The sequence below is a fragment of the Ambystoma mexicanum genome, chromosome 3q, assembly GCF_040938575.1.
Source record: "Ambystoma mexicanum isolate Mex_15411 chromosome 3q, UKY_AmexF1_1, whole genome shotgun sequence".
In the NCBI taxonomy this organism is placed as follows: Eukaryota; Metazoa; Chordata; class Amphibia; order Caudata; family Ambystomatidae; genus Ambystoma; species Ambystoma mexicanum.
Window position 1 is genome coordinate 1288928215 of NC_090926.1, and position 19267 is coordinate 1288947481.

General features: G+C 47.9%; 1 protein-coding gene across 3 annotated transcripts in view; it reads left to right on the forward strand.

Annotated features, from left to right (window-relative positions):
• CC2D1A (coiled-coil and C2 domain containing 1A) overlaps positions 1 to 19267 on the forward strand; it is a 988624-nt gene that overhangs the window by 34561 nt on the left and 934796 nt on the right. The window lies entirely within an intron of this gene.

The window sequence follows — 19267 nt, forward strand, 5'->3', positions numbered from 1 at the left end:
GGGAAGTGTCAGGTGTAGGGGAGGGCAGAGAGAGGGGGTGCAGTGGCAGGAGAGAGGAGGAGGGCACGCCTTGGGACAGGAGGTGGGAGGTGTCAGGTGTAGGGGAGTGCAGGGCAGAGAGAGGAGGAGGGCACGCCTTGAGACAGGAGGTGGGAGGTGTCAGGTGTAGGGGAGGGCAGAGAGAGGGAGTGCAGTGGCAGGAGAGAGGAGGAGGGCACGCCTTGGGACAGGAGGGAGGGAAGTGTCAGGTGTAGGGGAGGGCAGAGAGAGGGAGTGCAGTGGCAGGAGAGAGGAGGAGGGCACGCCTTGGGACAGGAGGGAGGGAAGTGTCAGGTGTAGGGGAGGGCAGAGAGAGGGAGTGCAGTGGCAGGAGAGAGGAGGAGGGCACGCCTTGGGACAGGAGGCAGGGAAGTGTCAGGTGTAGGGGAGGGCAGAGAGAGGGAGTGCAGTGGCAGGAGAGAGGAGGAGGGCACGCCTTGGGACAGGAGGTGGGAGGTGTCAGGTGTAGGGGAGGGCAGAGAGAGGAGACGGACACGCCTTGGGACAGGATGTGAAATTAACTATCGTACTCAGCCTGACCACATTTCAGATAGTGCAAGAGCTAAGACATAGATAAGGAAGGCGAGGGGGAGAGTGGGAAGGAAATGGAAACAGACAGGCGACTACTGTACTAGGCCTGACAACATTTCTGGTAGAGCCGGAGAAAAACAAAAGGTGAGGGAGAGGGGTGCAGAAAGGGAGGGGAGGAACAAAACAAGCGACTATCATACTAGGCCTGACGACATTTCAGATAGTGCTGGAGGTGTGGTGGGGAGGAAAAAAACAGTAATGGGAGGGTGTAGGAAACAGACAAGGTTGCTATCATATTAGGTCCAGGAACAATTCTAATAGAGTAAGTGCATAGAAGAAAGTAAGGGGAGGAGATGGGAAAAGGGAGAAGGGAAAGGAGGATAGAACCGAGAGTAAGCAGTCAAAAAGAGTGGAGAAGCAAGAGTGGAGAGCGAACACAATTGCAGAAGTCAATAGTAACACATAATGTTGCAAGCCAGGATACAAGATGAAGATGGGAACAGCATGATTCATTCAGGGCCACCATGAGTTCAAGATGCAAAGGAAGTCCAGCATGAGAATTGAGAGAGTGACGCACTGTGAATGAATGAAGTCCATAAAAGTCAAATCCAGCATTGGCCACAAGACGGTGATGGTGAAGGAAGGCACCAGGTGGGAAGGGCTTGCTAAGTGGTGAAAAAGAGCGGCAGGCAGGAAGGAAGGCACCAGGTGGGCGGGGCTTGGGCCAGGTGACCTAGATCCACTTGCACTTGCTCCCCATCTGCAAAGGAAAAGAAGCTGGAGGGCTCCTTAAGTAGGGAAACAGAGCGGCAAGCAGGAAGGCACCAGGTGCGCGTGGCTTGCTAAGTGGTGAAAAAGAGCGGGAAGCAGGAAGGCACCAGGTGGGCGGGGCTTGCTAAGTAGTGAAAAAGAGCGGCAAGCAGGAAGGCACCAGTTGGGCGGGGCTTGCTAAGTGGTGAAAAAGATCGGCAGGCAGGAAGGCACCAGGTGGGCGGGGCTTAGGCCAGGTGACCGAGATCCACTTGCACCTGCTCCCCATCTGCAAAGGAAAAGAAGCTGGAGGGCTCCTTAAGTAGGGAAACGGAGCGGGAAGCAGGAAGGCACCAGGTGGGCATGGCTTGCTAAGTGGTGAAAAAGAGCAGGAAGCAGGAAGGCACCAGGTGGGCGGGGTTTGCTAAGTGGTGATAATTACCTACTATAGAGAGAAAGTCGTAGCAATACTAACGTATGGCAGCGGATCCTTGATCGACATAGACTGCACAATCTGGATATGTCTAGAAGGAATTTTCTGGAGAAAGATCTTGGCCTTACCTCAGACGTATCCCATGCCTCGCATACGAAGTGAGATTGCGGTGCAATCATTAGAATACATAGTGGTTTGGAAGCACATTGATATTTATAGGAAAACCATCATAGAAGATCCAATTCCTGCAATTGAACTTCTACGCAACAAAGGCCCTGATTCATGGATTATTTGCTCCAAAGAAATGGGGATTTGCAGGCAGAATGGCACACAAATCCCGTTTAGTTTTTTTTCAGCGCAAATAATCCATGAATCAGGGTGAAAATGTCTTCAGTAGCTGATACTGTAATAAACAAATGGAAAAGAGCAGTGGAGTTAAAAAATGAAGGTGGCAAATGTTGGCATAGAAATGCTTAAATACCGACCTCCAGATGTTAAACGCATTAGATTGATCGACTGGATTAACACGATAAAACTCAAATCTTATTATCAGCTTGCACTATCTTGTGCTATCGACATAAGACCGATAAATCATTTACCACAATATTTGGCAATCTTCCCGGCTTGTCATATACGCAACAGTTTCTTGCGACTTCATCTCAATTTGCTTCCAACACGCAAAGTTTTAGTGAAGACAAAAGAAATAGAGGTGACATTCAATTACTGTCGATTCTGTCAAGATCCAGAAGTCGTAGCATCATATCATAATGGTGTGAACAGCGTTGTCGGAAAAACAAGCTTTATTTCGAGATGTGCTCTCACGAACAAACATGCCATTGTATCCAGAGGAAAGATGGGCCCAGATCCTTCTAAGAAACAACAAGAACCTTGTGATTACAATGTTTTTTGACATTCTGAAAAGAGAATGAATGAACTCTGTAAAATGAGGAATCTTTGAGGGGATCGAGATGATCTCAAGATGTGAATAATTAAGTGAAAACTACCAACTAAATTTGCATATTTTATCTGGTTTTATAAGATATAAATGAAAGGTTTGTAACAAACTATATCATTTGTTTTAAAAAAAGAAGAAAAAAAGAATTTCCACCCGGAATACAAAGACACGCTCATTGTCAGACTGAGCAGAGTTCTGGCACTTATCCGGTAGGTAAGATGCAACTTGCCTGGGAAAAGAACCTGCCTGGTGTGAAGTAGAATGCAACGAAGAACCAGACTGGAGGAAGAGTGTCCCTAGATCTTAATGGGTAATTTCCACCTCCTCGGTAGAATGCAAATAAAGTGGGAGATCCTGCCAAATGTCCGTGGTGGGGAGGTTGGGGTTACTAACAATATATATCTGTTTCTAGATCACAAGTCCACACCATGTCCGACATTCATTCAGAATGCCTTGAGACCCTAGTCGATATCCAACAGATTGCAATCCTAGCGCTTTACATGTTTGGCAGTGATCTGATTTCTCATTGTTTATTTTATGTAGCAAGGTCTGTGTATAATAGGCGTGGTGACATAGCATCTGGTGGATTAAGAGATTGTGAGCATAGATCAAGTCATAAAATAAGTGGTGTCGCATAGTAATTTGCTATGCAATTCTGTCAAATTGCTAATCAAATGGGCACTTGTCTAGCAAAGATGGCTATTTAAGTTGCCCTCTTCAATGATAGCACAGCTCGCCCTGCATTCCTCTCTTGCGCTCTATGCTCTTCCCCCCCACTCTCTTTTCTCTGTTCACTTCAAGTCCTAATGGAGAGAAAGTGCAGCAGTAATCGTCTCCTTCACTCTTAAGTGCCAAAGGCATGTGTAGGAATGCTAGGCAAGAACTTCTTTTTCTTTTTCAAATAATTGCAAACCAGAAATAATCGGGATGCTACTTTATTAAGCTTTCTATATCCTATCTGGCAAAGGCCAGTAGGTGTCATCTTTGTTATATTTTTTTAAAAAGCGTAATGCAATTCCACTCCTAAAATGTATTGATACTGTAAAACACTGCATAATCTCCATGCTTTACAGTAAAGTTTAGGTTGGTGTATCTAAATGTCATTGGGCCTCATTCCAAGTTTGCTGGTACAGTAACAACGGTACCGGTAAGCTTACTGGTACCGGCAAACTATGAGTTCTGCCCGTGTGTGCCTTCCCGCCCGCCGGCCGGACCAGCACCCACGAGCAGAGCATGCCAGATGCACCGGCACCATTCAGAATGGTACCGGTGCATCCGGCCTCTCCATTCCCATTGAGCCCTATTGGCCTCAATGGGAATGGGAAGCATTTTATTCCGGCACCCAGGAATGGGCAATTACTGGGTCCGGCGGGGCCGTAATGACCCAGTAATTGCCCATTCCTGGGCGCCGGAAAGAAAATGATACCGGCGGCAACCGTGCCTGTTATACCGGCATGGCTACCACCGGTATTGTAATGACGCCCATTGTGTCAACTAGATTTCATTTTGTTGGGGAAGATGCATCATATTAACGAGTGAACACTTCTGAAAATTTAAATGATCACATGATCAAATGCTTTTGATGGCAAACCTAGTTCTGTAACCTGCAGGTAGCATATATCTTGCAACTGGTGCTCAACCCATGAGCAAACCCATACTCCTTGAAATTCTATATTTTCATCCAGTTGCTTTATACCAGGTACTCTAAAATTGAGATGACCACAAACTACAATATTCCATCAAGTTTGCCCTATTCTCTGCCTGCTACACAAGCCACTCTCCTTAGTCTGTGTCTTTTCTCTTGCATAATGCATACCCAAACAAACTAGATGCTTACACAAAGTAGTGATCAATAGGTCCATCTAATCTATACATCCACGGATCTATTGCAATACCCAACACTGCAGTTGGCTTCCAGAGCTCGCTTTGCTTTATGATTATGACTGCATTATATATTACCACCTGCAGGAGACAGCTGGCCAGACTGTTTTCAGTGCCTTTCTATCATATCTATTTGGGTCGATTCATGCAGCTAACCTTTTACATTTTATGGACACTTAGCTAAGTCTTTTCACCCACTTGCATAGTTGAGTACATTTTATGAAGGGCGAGTAGCATTTGCAAGAGATGCTTGAAACGTTTATGTACTATGTACTATTTACTTTGTTTGCAGTAAATGTCAAACAATAGCTTCATTGTGCATGGCTGGCCTCTGGTTGGCAGCAGTGTGCCAAACAAAGCAGGTTTGTAGTGACATGCACCATGGTACACAAATTGCATTTTAAGTTTGTTGTCCTCCATTGCTGTTTGTAGAGTGCGTTTCTGTTAGGTTGAACGGGGAAACTAAGTTACCCGACCTGCATGTCTAGTTCAATTTTCCAGAATTTTTCTAAGGTCTGACTCCTCAAACTAAATAATTTCAGCGGTACGCAAAACTGCTGTATTGTTGATAATTTCATGTCTTGGTTACAAATAACTTCTGGTGACATTAACACTATTAGTACAAAATTGCTAATCAAATGGGTCTGTTTACTAATCAAAGAAATGTTCATTAGCAAACTCTGCTAATGAATTTTTGAAAACTAATTTATGCCTTGTAGATATTTGATACCATTGTTCATTCGTAAGATCAAGCAGTTAGTCTGACTGACATTTTCGTTTAGCGATTCCCTCTTTGTAATGTTTCTCTGCCTGTAGGCGCTATATAGTCTGGATGTTAGTCTGGTGGTGTCATTGGATATCACCATTGCATCCAGCATGCCAGGGGTGTGAGGTGGAACTGCAAATGTGGCAGATTGCTTTTTCATTGTGGTCCTCGTTCGATAGTACTGCAGTGTTATTAGTTTGGGCTATTTGGTGGCGCTATAAGCCAAAACTATTGCATTAGAGTACAGGTAGTGAGAAATGGCATATGAGGAGGGACACAAAGCTGGTAGGTTTTTGGTTGTTTTCCCACCCATTGACTGGCCATGGTAATCCTTATATCCGTTCCCAGCCAGTTCCTGCCCTTACACGCCCAAAACACCACCTCAAGGGAGCTCTTTGAGCTCGCTTTAACCAAGCCTTACCATCAAATGTTGTAGTTGAAGTGCCTGCCAGTATTCTTTCATGTTTTTCAGTCCTATTAAAAAAGAGCATTGGCAAAGATAACATTTTTGGCTTGTGTAGGCATTTGCCAGGCACTGCAATTGGATGCCCAGATTTCTGCACCTGCTACAATCAATGGCCAGTTAATACCACTGTGGCAGTGACTGGGAAGTGCTTCTGGAGCGAATTGTAATAGTGTTTTTCGTTTTTTGAAGCAACACAATTCCACCCCTCACCTTTGTCATGTGTTCCCGTTTGCTGATGGTGGAAGGAAATGAAAAATTGGGTACTTCCCTATTTTTTTGTTGTTGGGGGTGGGGGGGGGGATTAAACCTAGAATGGGAAGCATATGAGAGAAATATAAATATAATATTTACTGATGCCATATCTATTCCATAGCCTTTGCATCATATGGTATGGCATGTGTACAGAGGCGTTATACAAGTGTTTCTAGGCACGACAAGAAGGGGAGGGGGCAAACCAAGGGAAACCAAAACCATGATCTTACTAGGTCTTGTCATTCAGATCGTGCAAGAGGGGGGAGGGGAGAAGTGCCCAGGGTATGGAGTGTATGGAGAAGTGCGGGACAAAGGAAAAACAGTGCAGCCAACAGGTGGCAGATAAGTGCAAGATAGCAGCTGGACAGGCAGGGACCTGGGCCCAAGTTCAGAGGGGGACCAGTGCGTCGATCAGGCAGGAGATCGGCAAGGGAGAGGAAGAGAAAAGGCAGAAGGAAAGAGAAAGGTCTTGAGTTGCTTCCAGAGATGGTTCTGCTCAAGTTTCAGAGAGGCAGGAAGGCAGTTCCAGAAGGCGGCCCCAGTGGAAGAAATAACTCTTTACTTGGAAAAGCGACTGGCCCTCAAAGAGTTGGAGGTGGCGGAGCGGAGGGCTCGAGAAGGCAGATATTTAGGAAGCGGGAAAGGATAATCGAATGAGAAGTCTAGCCTGCTCCAAAGCTGGACTTTAAGTGGGCTGTGCTGGATGGAAATGAACACTTCCTGCACAAATAGGTTGCTGTCCACATACAGGTCCAGGTAAGTTGCGTATAGTAATGCCAACGAAGTATAGTGAGGCAGGGCTCGCAAAAATGTACTCGCCCACTAGCATTGGCAAGTAGTTTTTATGAAGGGTGAGTACCATTTGCCTGATACTCAACCATGCTAGCGAGTATGGGGATGTTAGAAACTTATTTTCTATGTACTCCAAATCCACTTTTTCAGTAAATGGCACATACAAGTTTCACTGTGAATGCTTGGCAGCATTGCACCAACTATGAAGTGTGCTCATTGCGACATGCACCATTTTTGTAAACCATGTTTATTTTTGGGTCGAAGGCATACAGGTAATTTCAACATAACATTGCCATCAATAATTATTTAGGTTCTGCGTTTTACTTGTGTTCATAACTTCGAGTTCGTAGTTCGTAGGAGTTCGCGTTGCCTCCAAGGATTTTCAGTTTTCAATTCCCCTCCCTCCCCCACTCACCCCTTCCCTCCATTCCCCCGCCCCCTATAAATCCCTCTCCCCCCCGCACTTTAATCACTATTTTACACTTTAGAGTTCAGACTATTTAGGATCTTTTCCTGACGTTAGTGTCTCAACGTCTTTATGTCTGGAAGAATTCAGATGACATGCGTGTTCCGGAGTAGGCAGTGTTTGAAGAAATGAGCTTCTCTGTCTCGCACATGTTCATGGAATGGGTTCCAGGTAGTTAAACATCTTAGATATTTTCTGGTACTGATAGCACATATCTTCTCCATAGCCATTACTACCCAGATCTTGGTCCACCACCATGCTGAGATTGGGCCCTCTTTGTTTTTCCAGTTTTGTGCAAGGGTCATTCTTGGTGCTGATAATAGGTGAGTAATGAGCCTGGCTGCCGTTCCTGACATTGCATATTTACCTTCTATAGGGACTCCTTAGAGAATTGTTTTGGGAGATCTCGGCAGTTCAACCCCTGAAATGTCCTTTATGTGGCTTAGTATTTCCTTCCAATAGGCGACGGCTTTGGGGCATGTCCACCACATATGGAATAGGTCTCCCTTCTCACCGCAGTTCCTCGAGCAGTTTGGTGAATATGACTTTGTGATTTTATGAATGCGGTTCGGGGACATGTACCATCTGAGGCATAGTTTGTAAGCGGATTCCTTTATCGTGGTGCATCTGGAGGTGCCATGTGCGGTGTCCAGTCAAAGTTACGAATGCAAAGTTTCAAATGCAATATGTTAGAGAAAAAAAATATTCGAATGCCTTTTATTTGTTTTATGTATTTTTTTTTTTTTTGGTTTCGTATAGGAAATCTTAGTGGTATTTCCCCCAAAAAACAGGGTTTGGGGGGGGACACCCCCTGTTAGGCAGAACCCAGGGCAGTTCCCTTAGGGAGCAGTACCCCGGATTAGGACTACAGGTGAGAGCAATAAATCCCCTTTGGTATCAGTCTGCACCACAAAGATTTAGTTGGTAGCTGTGGCTGAGCAGTCAGCCTTATCTCAAGAGGGAGATGAGCAGTATTCAGGGTCGACACAATAGGTAGTACAGTACTATGGAGCAAGGAAACACTGACCAAAGTTTTGTATTAATAAGATATATATATATTTATTTTATACACTTCCATGTCAACACATAGATCACAGTTAATAAAGTAAGTTAAGTTTAGTCAAAAGAAAAGCATATACCACTCCCTATTCAATTGTAGACAAGTTTGCGGTATAGTGAAAACTGAGCAAAACGGCATAGTGAAAACCTACTACAAATGGCACTCTACCAATTCAACGAAAGGGAGGGAAAGTTAAACCGAAATATCTTCAGACCGCTAGCAACACTTCCCTGAAGTTTTGTGAACAAGTAATGCACAGTAACACTTTAACCAAAAGACAAGTGAATGAAAACTGAGCAAAATGGCACTCCACAAGTTAAAACAGTAAGAAGGAAGAGGGGTTTAGAAGATTTAGGTGCATCAAGACATTTCTCATTGAAAACTAATCTAGTGAGAGCAGATCTAATAAATCAGCCAGAGTCAGTAGGCCTGAGCCAGTCAGTGGTACAGGACCAAGAGCTTAGGAGCTAAAATGTTCTTGTAGCTGCAGTCAAGTCTTTAGTAGAAAACGTTTGAAGAGGTAGATGCAAGGTGAAAGACAATGTTAAGAGCGGGAGGCCAACCCCACAAGTAGTTAAAGGATTTAAAACACCTTTAGGGCTACCACGGTGAAAGGGCGGCCTGGCGGAACAATGTACCTTAAACGTGGAGAAGTGGCTCCTGCAGTGGCGGTTATTCCTGGTAGTTCCTGCAGGTCGAGGGGTCCAACAGAGGAAGAGAGGCTCTCGTCGTGGAGGAAGGTTCGAGTCGCTGCACTACCCAAGGATGAAACCAGCCGCGATGCTGCCAAACTAAGTTTAAAAGGTACGCTCCTTTTAATCGTGGTCCGGGTCGATAGCTGCCTGGCTATCCGGTCTTCAGGTGCGGGGCACTGTCGTGTCAACCAAGGCAGGTCCGAGGGTGAGATAGGTGAACTGGTTGATCCCACCAGCTCAAGGGAAGGAGGCTCCTCCACTGAAGATCTCATCTAGTCGTGTGGAAGAAAAGTGGTGAGACAATCCGGCAGGGCTTCACCGGTAGTGTAGATGCTGAAGATGTCTCTGACTTCTCTTCGGTTCTGTAGTTCCAGTGGCGACGTCTTGCTCTTCCAGTCCTCAGGACCGTACTTTTATGCAGAAAGAGACCCATTCATACAGCCTAGCTGTCACTCGCACAGTGGAGTGGTCTTCTTGCTGTGGCAACTTTGTCCGGGGGTTCTACTCCCCCCTCCCAAACAGACCCACCCCAGACTCAGTGGCGCTGAAAGGAGGGCTTCTTGGCAGAAGCCCGTCAAAAGGACGAACAAAGGATCCCCGACCTGGGTTAGGAAAATGGAGTAAAACTCGAAAGAAGTTTTATCAAAGTTCTGGCAAATAAAACCTACCGGAGTAAAGTTAATAAAATAAACCGCCGGTATGTTAGAGGCTGTCAGTAAAAGTGGTAGCCTCGAACAATGGGAAAATTTCATAGAGAAATATTTGCGGTCAAATATAAAAGGTAGTAACCACTGCCACCAGCCAGAAACTTTGTAGAGGGGGACTTTAAGGTACCCTCTCGAAAATGTACATAGGGGGGAAAAACTATTAACCCATTCCAGTACTTCCATATTAAGATGGGGTAGTACTGGTTAAGTTCATAACAATCGACTAGTAAAGTCAATGGGGACTTTACATGCCCTGGGAGACAGTCAGTCCCAGGGTATGGAGTCTGTTTGGGGGTCGCTATGACACCCCTGTATCACGGCACGGAGGGTGCTGTGGGACACGTGCATAAAGATGGTTCCTATGGGTGAGAGAAAAGATCCCATAGGCATTGAGCACAAAAATAGCCTAGAAGACACATAGCAAAAATGCCTAGGAGTGGGAAAAAGAGTCTCACTCTTAGCAGGTAAAAAGAAATAAACCCTTCAAATCAGCAAAGCTGCTGGGGGACTCTATAGGTAAGAGAAATTAGCCATAAAATGAGAATTCTCCCTAACACCCCCCAAAAAAAAGAAAAGGGCATTCCATTTTTTTTTCTTTAGATCCTTTTGATTCGAAAGTATTGCATTCGATCCTTTTGTATTCGAACCTTTCACTACGAACCACCATGTGCACATGCCCATATTTGGTTCCATTCCTCCTCTGTTGGTGTCTCTTGCATGGCTCTTTCCCAGTTCATTTTGTATGTGAGATTGTCGGTCGGCTGGTCGTTGGAGAGCAATCTGTAGAGTCTGGTGACCCACTTCACCGTGTTGCCTTCCTGCAGTGACCGTTCTAGACCTGAGGGCGTTTTCGTGCCCGCTCTCTTCACCATTGGGTGGGTTATCCAGTGCCTTATTTGTGCAGATCTATAGCGCTCATTTTCTCCTATATTGAATTTCTGCTGACAGTCTGTGAAGAGTAAAGGAGAACCGTCTTTGTACATGTCTTTCAGGTACATAGTCTCAGCCCCTGACCAACCCACCCAATACATTCGTTGAAGACCCGGTTTGATATCTGGGTTGTGCATCAGCGGCGTATGTGGGCCCATTCAGCTTGGAATGCGTTTCTTTTTCCGGGCTTTATCCCAGCTTTGCAGTGACCTTTTCTCAGGCTCAACAGGGTTATTAGGGGGGGCTAATGAGGCTGTTTGTTCGATTCTACACCATCCTTTATGGTTCTCTGGTTTTGCCCACCTCAGCATTGGTGCTAGTTGTGCTGCCAAAATGTATCTGTCCATTTCTGGAACACTCAGCCCACCGGGGGGGGGGGGATATGGCGCATTAGGATTCTTTTCTGGATCCTGGGTTTCTTATTGTGCCATATAAATTTTGAATATCGCGTTTTGCAACTCTTGGACCTTGGCTGGCGGTATGGGTACCGGTAGTGAACTTATTACATAAAGGAGATGAGGGAGAAAGGTCATTTTGACAGCTGCGATACGGGCAAACCATGACAGCTCCTGAGATTCGCATCTGAGCATGTCTTCCTGTAGCTGTTTCCACAGCGGGATTATGTTTGCCTGATATGGCTTGTGTGGTTCTCTGGTAAGATGATTCCAGCTTTCCCTCCACCCAGCCCATCGGGAATGTCCTCTCCAATGTCTCGGTCTCTTCTCTCCTTGCTGTTATGTTCATGGCTTTTAATTTGGAGAAGTTTATAGAGAACCCCAAGACCTGTCTGAATTCCTCCAGTTGAGCCATTGCTCTGGGCATTGTATTTTCTGGGTCTCTACCATGAAGAGCATAATGTTGTTTGCGTACTGCCCTATTTTGTAGGTTTCCTGACCAATCGTACCTCCTCGGATGCTAGCATCTTCTCGGAACTGCATTGCACATGGCTCCAGCGCCATCGCGAAAATCAGAGGGGAGAAAGGACAGCCCTGTCGCGTTCCCCTTCTCTGTACTCTGTCCACTGATCCTGAAACTTGTCGATGGGTGTTGGTAATTGGCGAGCACCATCTTGATAAATTCTGGCCCACAGCCGAACCACTCCAAGATCAGTTTCAGATAGCACCAGTCCATGCAGTCAAAGGCCTGGGTGGCATCCAGAGCTGCCCCTGAAAACGACTGTCGTGTTCGTCGCCCTGCATCTATGACGTCTACTGCCCTTCTGACGTTATCTTGTGTGTGCCGGTCGGTGATGAACCCCACTTTGTCATCGTGTATCTTCCTCTGCAGGATTTTCATTAGACGGGTTGCTAGAATTTTCGTATAGATGTTTGCGTCGGTGTTCAGCGACGCTATGGCAAGATAGCTTGCACAGTTGTGGGGATCTTTACCTGGCTTCAGAGGCAGTATGGTGTTAGACCTCCCCATATCAAGCGTGACCTTCCCCTCTTCTCTGATTGTATTGAATAATTTTTTCAACGGGCCAAGCAATTGTGTGCGGAATGTCTTGTAATAGCCGTTACAAGGCCGTCTGGACCTGGAGTCTTATTTGCTGGTAGTGCTGAGATGGCATTGCTGATCTCTTGTGCCGTAATTAGATTCCCAAGGTTAGTTCTGTCTTTCTCAGCAATCTGGGGCAGCGGGAGAGTATTGATGTAGGTGAGTTGGCGTTCTGGGTCAACGTTCTCGCTATTGAAGAGTTCCTCATGAAATCGCTTCATTATTTCTTTTTTGTCAAGCTTTGCTGTTGGGGGTTTTCCATAAACGTCGTTTAGTTGTGCTATGTAGTTCCGGTTTTTTTGCTTTCTCAATTTCGCTGCCAGAAAACGATTTGCCTTGCCCCCATGGATATAATAGGATTGTTTTGTTTGTAGCAGTGACTGGGCGATGCGGTCCGCCGTGTGATTGATTCTCCAGTTGTGCTCTGATTTTCCGAAGCACTCTTAGGGATTTCCTCGAGCCGTGGGCTTTGTGTTGGGCTTCTGCAGCTTTCACCTCTTTTTCTAGTTGGTTTGTCACCAATGTTCTTTCACAGTAGTATGCCGCTGCTTGTGACATGAATTCTCCCCTGATCACTGTCTTTCAAGCGTCCTATATTACCCCCCAGGCCGTTTCCCCAGTTGTCATTTTCTTTGAAGAAGTAGTTGATGGTGGTCTCCATGTAGGCCCTTAGCGCTATGTCCTTCAGGAGGATTTCGTTTAATCTCCAGGGAGGTTTTGCTCTACTCCCTTCCACCCCCCAATCAACACCCGCCAACACTGGCACGTGGTCTGTGATAGTCCACTCCTATTTCTCCTTCCGTTATTTGCGGGACTAATGTTGTGGATACTAAGATCATGTCTATCCTGGAGTATCTGAGGTGAACAGCTGAGTAGTGGGTGTACTCTCTCCTGTCTCTGTGGAAGAATCGCAAAGTTTCAATTACTCCTAATTCTCTGAAGAATCAACCCAGAGCTTGTCTGTTTTTCTGATCAGTAGTTGTTGGGGGGAGTGTTTTGTCCAGCATTGGGTCATAACACAATTGAAATCCCTGCCTACTATCAGTTGGCCCTCGCACCAGCTGCCCAGTTTGCCCAGCAAATCCGTTATGAACACATCTTTGCAACTGTTTGGAGCGTAAATGGATACGATTGTGTACAATTTCCCCTTTATCAACCCTTTGAGCCCCAAGTACTTGCCCTCTTTGTCTTTACGGGTTTGTAGTTTTTTGAAGTTTCTATATACATTTCTTCTCTGTGAAAGGGACAGTGAGCTAAAGACTTGGTAGAGTCTCTCCCAGGGGTTATTCACCCAAGAACAGGTCATTGGACTGTGTTTGTGCTGGTAGAGAGATTCCTAGACCCCCCCCTTTGTTTTTCAATTAGTATAGCTACTCCCCTTTTTTCTTCTCTCCACTTGAAGCAAAAAATTATTGTGGGAAGTTCTGATTGCCCATTCTCTTGTCTTTAGGAACGAGGTGTGTCTCCTGTAGGAGCCCAATCGCTGTCTGCATTGTTTTCAGCCTGTCTAGTTTCACCGTTGTTTTATTGGCGAGTTCAGGCCCTGTACATTCAGAGAAATTACCGTTGACTCAGCCATTTTTGTGGAGAAGTTGCGCTGTTACAAGCTGGAAATGAGGTGCTCCAGTGACTTTCAGGTTTACCTTTTCGGTTCCCTGTATCTCTAGCTTGTTCTGTCGATGTGCCTCTTGGTTCCTTTGCTCTTCCAACAGCCCTCCGACTCTCCCTCTTTCTCCCCACTTCCCAGATGTGCTGTTCTTCCCTTCCGTGTGGGTTTTGTATGTTTCGGTTTATTGCAGTCCTCCATCATTGTTCTACAGTTGTACATTCTCTTGTTAGTTGGTTCTCCTAGTGTTCTTCCGTCACTTGTTATTCCTGGCTCTGTTGCGGGACCTTGGACTTCCCTGTTTTCGTTGACTTACGCTTATTCTCAATTGACCATTCCCACGGTTTACCCGCAGTATCTGGAGGATTAGAACGTAGTCGGTCATTCGGAAGATCCTGGTCTTCCTCTAGCTGAAGGATTGAACAGCCCTCCTCCCGGTGGTGATTTTCTGCTGCTTGCCCTCCCACTTAAATGAGAGGTCGAATGGGTGCGTCCACCTGTATCGTATCTGCTTTGCTTGGCATACTTTTGTAATTGGCTGCCTCATTCTTCTCTTGCGGAGCGTACTTAGTGCTAGTTCTTGGTATAATTGAATGTGAGAGCCGTTGATTGTGAGATCATTGTGGGATCTTGCTGCTCTCAGTAGGTCTTCTTTCTGACAGTAGGGCGTTACTGCTATTAGAACATCTCTAGGTCTTTATCCAGGGTCATTCCGTTTTGGGCCAACTCTGTGTATTCGATCAAACCCAATTTGGGTTGGCTGCATTTCCAGGAGCATGCTACTGAAACATTGTTGTACAGTGTCTTTAAGGTCACGGTCTTGGATCGTTTCAGTGAGGCCTTTAACCCTGATGTTGGATCTTCTTGAACGGTTTTCAAGGTCTTCTGCCTGTAATTCCAAGTTGGTTGTTGCGTTGACCAGCTGATCTAGGAGGACGCTGTTCTGGTTAGATTCTTCTGCTACATTTGATCAGCCATTTTCGACTTTATCTAATCTGCCTCCCAGGTCTGCCATTTCTCTGCTTACCTCCTGGAGGGAAGATATAAGTTCCTTTCATCTGTTCCAGCTGGTTGTGGAACGTGTTCGTAAGTCTGGCTTCCACCCCCTTCAGACAATTTAGGAGTTCCTCTTTACCTGACGCCATAGTGTTTGGTGATGCTGCCACTGTGTGGTTGGGTCGTTCCAGAGGAGGGTGAGGTGAATCGGCACTTTTCGAGTTGGCCCACTTGAGTTTTAGTCTGTGTTCTCGATTTTGACTGTCCGGTCATTCCCCTAACCCCTGGCATCAGAGCTGCTCCTTTGGAAGCAGTCGGTGCCACTCGGAAGCAGCAAAGTTATCTTCTTGACCAAGTGTATGCCTCCTTCACCGCTTGGAACTCTTAGGCCAATTGACATGCTTCTTTACTGTTCTTGTTGCCTTTTGTGGCGCTCTCTGGATCCTTGGTGTGCCTTGAGGTTGCGCTTGTTTACATTCTTAGTGGTAGCTCCGTACTCAATGTACGTGTATGTTACGTGACGGGGCCCCCGGTTTATCTCAGTTCTGTGCCTGTGAGGATATCAAAACGTATGTTTGGCCCAGCTCACCTACCTCATGTGTGGTCTGCAAGCCTTATAGGGAGCTTCCCTCAGCCCGTGCGTTCAGACCGCTTGCACCCAGCGCACACGGTAGACGCCAGGGGTGGGGGGGCCCACACCCTGACAATTGCTACGTATGTCAGCTGGTCCACCGTATAGTGAAGGCGGGCTTCTAATGCTGCCCCCTGTCACGTCTCGGGTAGGTGAAAGACTGAGGAGGGTTGCCTGCTATTCTTATCAAGTTGGCTGATCTGGGTCTTCTGTTGTGTCTGGTGAGGTTTGGAACTGGTGACCCGCTTGGTTAGGACCGGATCAGTTCTTTATGTAAATGTGGCGCACCCACGTGGTCTGCGACCCTCTGTGCAATCAATCCCCACCACTCTAGCTCAGTAGGCCCAGATTCCCCTCAACCGACTCCTGTTTAGTTATTGCTTAAGGGGGGACTCCACCAACTGTATGAAGACAAGGGACCCTCTGGGGCTCTGACAGATTGTGTGGGTTGTGACTTCGCAGGCCCAAGGAATGGAGGGGCTATGCGGCTGGGTGGGGAACAAGCTGGAGATTCTCCAGACCCCCCCTCAAAAATCCACTCTCCCTGTAGCCAAGTTAGTCTTTGAACAAACTATCTCCTGTTGCGCAAAGGTCCAGGCACTACAACTGCTCCACTGCCAGACCCCTCATGCCCCATCTGGGCTAAGCCTCACAGTGCTTTATCCTTTTAATAGTTACTGATTCAGTCCAACATCAGTCCCCCTAACACTGGATCCCAAGGGGGGGGCCATGAATAAAGAGTCTGTGGCGTGCGGTTCGGTGCTGTCATAGCCCTTCCAACGAGGAAGGAGAGGTGGTTGGAATATGGCTGACGAAGACTCGGGGCCTGCAGGGGCGAGATGTCAGCGGGGCCCAGCTCGCACACACCCACAAGACTATGGCGGGGCTTCCTTTCTCCCGCCAAGCGTGTAGCTCCCTCAGAGGCCCCACAGTAATCAGCAGGGCATGGATGGGGACAGACCCCACCTCGCTCTCGGTCCCCGAGGGAAGACTACTTGGGGTGACAATGCTTCCGAGCAGCAGCCCGCTTATGCATGTACAGGCGCTCGATGGCTGCCCTGTCAGAGCGCCCGCATGCAAGTCCCCGGGTCGGGACCACTGTCCAACGTAGTGCTACCCCAAGACCGTGGTTGGAGTTCTCACAGCATTCGCAGCCACCGCAGGAGTTTAGTAACGCGCGGGAAGGGTGCCCGCCGGAGCTTCAGAGCACCAGAGCACCCCGCGCACTGAAGGCCCCCTCCGCACCGCTTTCAACGTGCCGGGGAAATGCTGCAGAGAAGATCTGCCAGGAAAGGCAAGCTGAAGTCCGGAAAATTCAATGCCTGATTATCGTCGCCTCCCGGTGTGCTAGGCAATCCGATGGTATGGTGGGCGAAGAAAGACTACTTGAGGGAGCAGGGGGTACGCTCCTAGCGTACTCACGTAGAGGAGGCCTCGGGCCTATCTGGACACAGGGGAACAGGGCGCACAGGCTGGCGTGATGCACAATACTAGATCCCAAGAACACCTCCTGTCCGGGAGCTGGAGGGCTGTAAGTACATTCACAGATCTGAGACTCCTACACTCTGAGGCAGTTATGCGATCTCGTCTAGGGCAGCTGGGGTGCCGGACAGATTGAAACTACTAGGGAGGTGTAGGGCCCCGTAGACAGGGCGTTCCGATGCTGACGAGTAGACTGATGGTGCGAGGGCGGTTCTATGTTATTTCGCCACAGTATTTTTCATCGCAGGTGCGCACTGCGCTGGAGGTTCGAACCGCCCTTCAGTTCTCTGCAACTCTACTCCCCTTTACACTTCCATGCACATATCACACAGTCTAGTGTAGGGCGCCTCTCGGTATTTCAGATCGCTCACGCACTGTCCCCAACTTGCGTGAAGCCAGGCGGCAAAGGGGGCCACTAGGAGGCGCCCCTTGGGCTAGACAAAGGGAGTGTTAGTCCTGAAAAGGAAATATTGTGCCACCGTTCACTAAGACATTTAAAACAGTGAGGAGTTAATGATGCGGCCTTGGATATGGACACTGGCCTCCCACGTATTTGAAACTGATGAGCCACCTCTCCCTGCAAAATGTCAGTAGGGCACCCTCACGTGCCTCGCTCGCAACCGTTCAGCCACTCCTTCAATGCATATTCCCCCGTGATGAGCCTGGGCAGCGGGGGAAGCCAGTACAGAACTCCAAGGCCAGTTTGGGAGCCTGGGGGCTGCTCGATGGGACAGCCGCACACCAACAGCAATCAAAAGCTCCACTAACTCCGGCTCCAGTGGATGAAATGGCGGCCGGGCTCCTCCACCCCTCACCCATAGCCATATGCCAGAGTCAGGAGCATGAATGCACTCCTCTCGTCACCGGAGCTGGGAAAACCACCCCGCCGAATCCTCATGGCCTCCCAGCCCCAGTTCCGGGCTCCGCTGTAGGTAGAGGGCTGCACCAGTCAGGAGCGACCCAGTCCCACGACTCCCCCACCGCTCTGCTGATCCAGCGGGGGGGTAGAGACCCCCGCGGGACGTGTCGGGACAGAATATGCCCGGAGGTCTCTTGCTGAAGAGGCACAGCTTCTTCCCCCTCTCCGAGGTCTCAGTACGTAGTAGCGGGAGGCTCCGCCGGACGGGGTCCAGGCTTCGCAACAGGTTGCGTGGGAGAAAAGAGATGGAAGGCTCTCTCCCCCCAGTGGAAAAGGCAGCACCTCGGGGCAGGCTCCACGCCCGCCAAACCGCAGCGAGATGACCCCCATCAGGGCTCCGTGCACGCTGAGGCGCTCAGCGAGTTCCGCTCGAAGCGTCCAGGCATTTGGGAAATGCGTCACGGGCCCTCCGCTCACGTATCAGGAGCTCTGATCTCAGCCTCTAAAGCGCTGTAGTGGTCCGGACTTTCCGCGGCATGCACCATTTTACAAAAAGCAGTGGTAAATATTTTGTTGCCAGTCACCTTGGGACGAGTGCATTACTCTTTGGTTGAATATGGAAACTAAAGAACTCACTCTGCAGATCGAGTGGGAACTTTTAAGAATTTGCAAGGCCAGTCAGGTGTCCTAATGTCACAGTGTACATGATTTTCTCTAAACCTCCTAGGGGGTTCAGTCGCCATAGCAGATAGCATCAGGACACAGAATGCAGGACACAGCAACATATTCGTCTATGGAGTGTTCACTTGCAGGACCGCTGCATGTACTGAGCGGCTAGTTTTTGCTTAACTATGCTGTCGTCCAAAGAACTGCATTTTTCCATGCTTTGGTTGACAATATATTTAAGCAAACATAAACATCTCAACGCGCAGATCCCTGCGCTTTGTGGCTAACAGGTTGTGCTTAAAAGGGACCTGCGCCCAATGCACCGCACTGAAAGTGCTGCACCAAAACGCCACCATATGTCAAGTTTTGGTGTAAAAAGTTTTCCACCAGTAGTTGTCCAATTTTGGTCCAGGCCCACAGAGTGCACTGTGCAGGGTTTAACATATTAAACATCCGCGGGGACATAGCAGATTCCTCGATTCGGACGTGACATGTGGATAGTCGGGATTGCAGCAGTACCAATGAACACCAAAGTGTGCTTGTGCCACCAGGTAATAGTGACGGAAGTTGGAAATCGCCAGCCAGCCAGCGGCGTACGGGTAATGTTGCCCATTTCAGCCTCGGCCGTTTGCCTCCCGATGCCAGCTCACACAGGAGTCTGTTTAGGGTCTTAAAAAAAATTCCGATACAGGTGTATAGGTTTGACCTGGAATAGTTCTAATAGGCTTGGTAGCAGTAACGCTTTTACTATAGATAGCCTGCCGGCCATCGGTCTGGGGAGAGCTTTCCAATTTGTGGGGCATAATT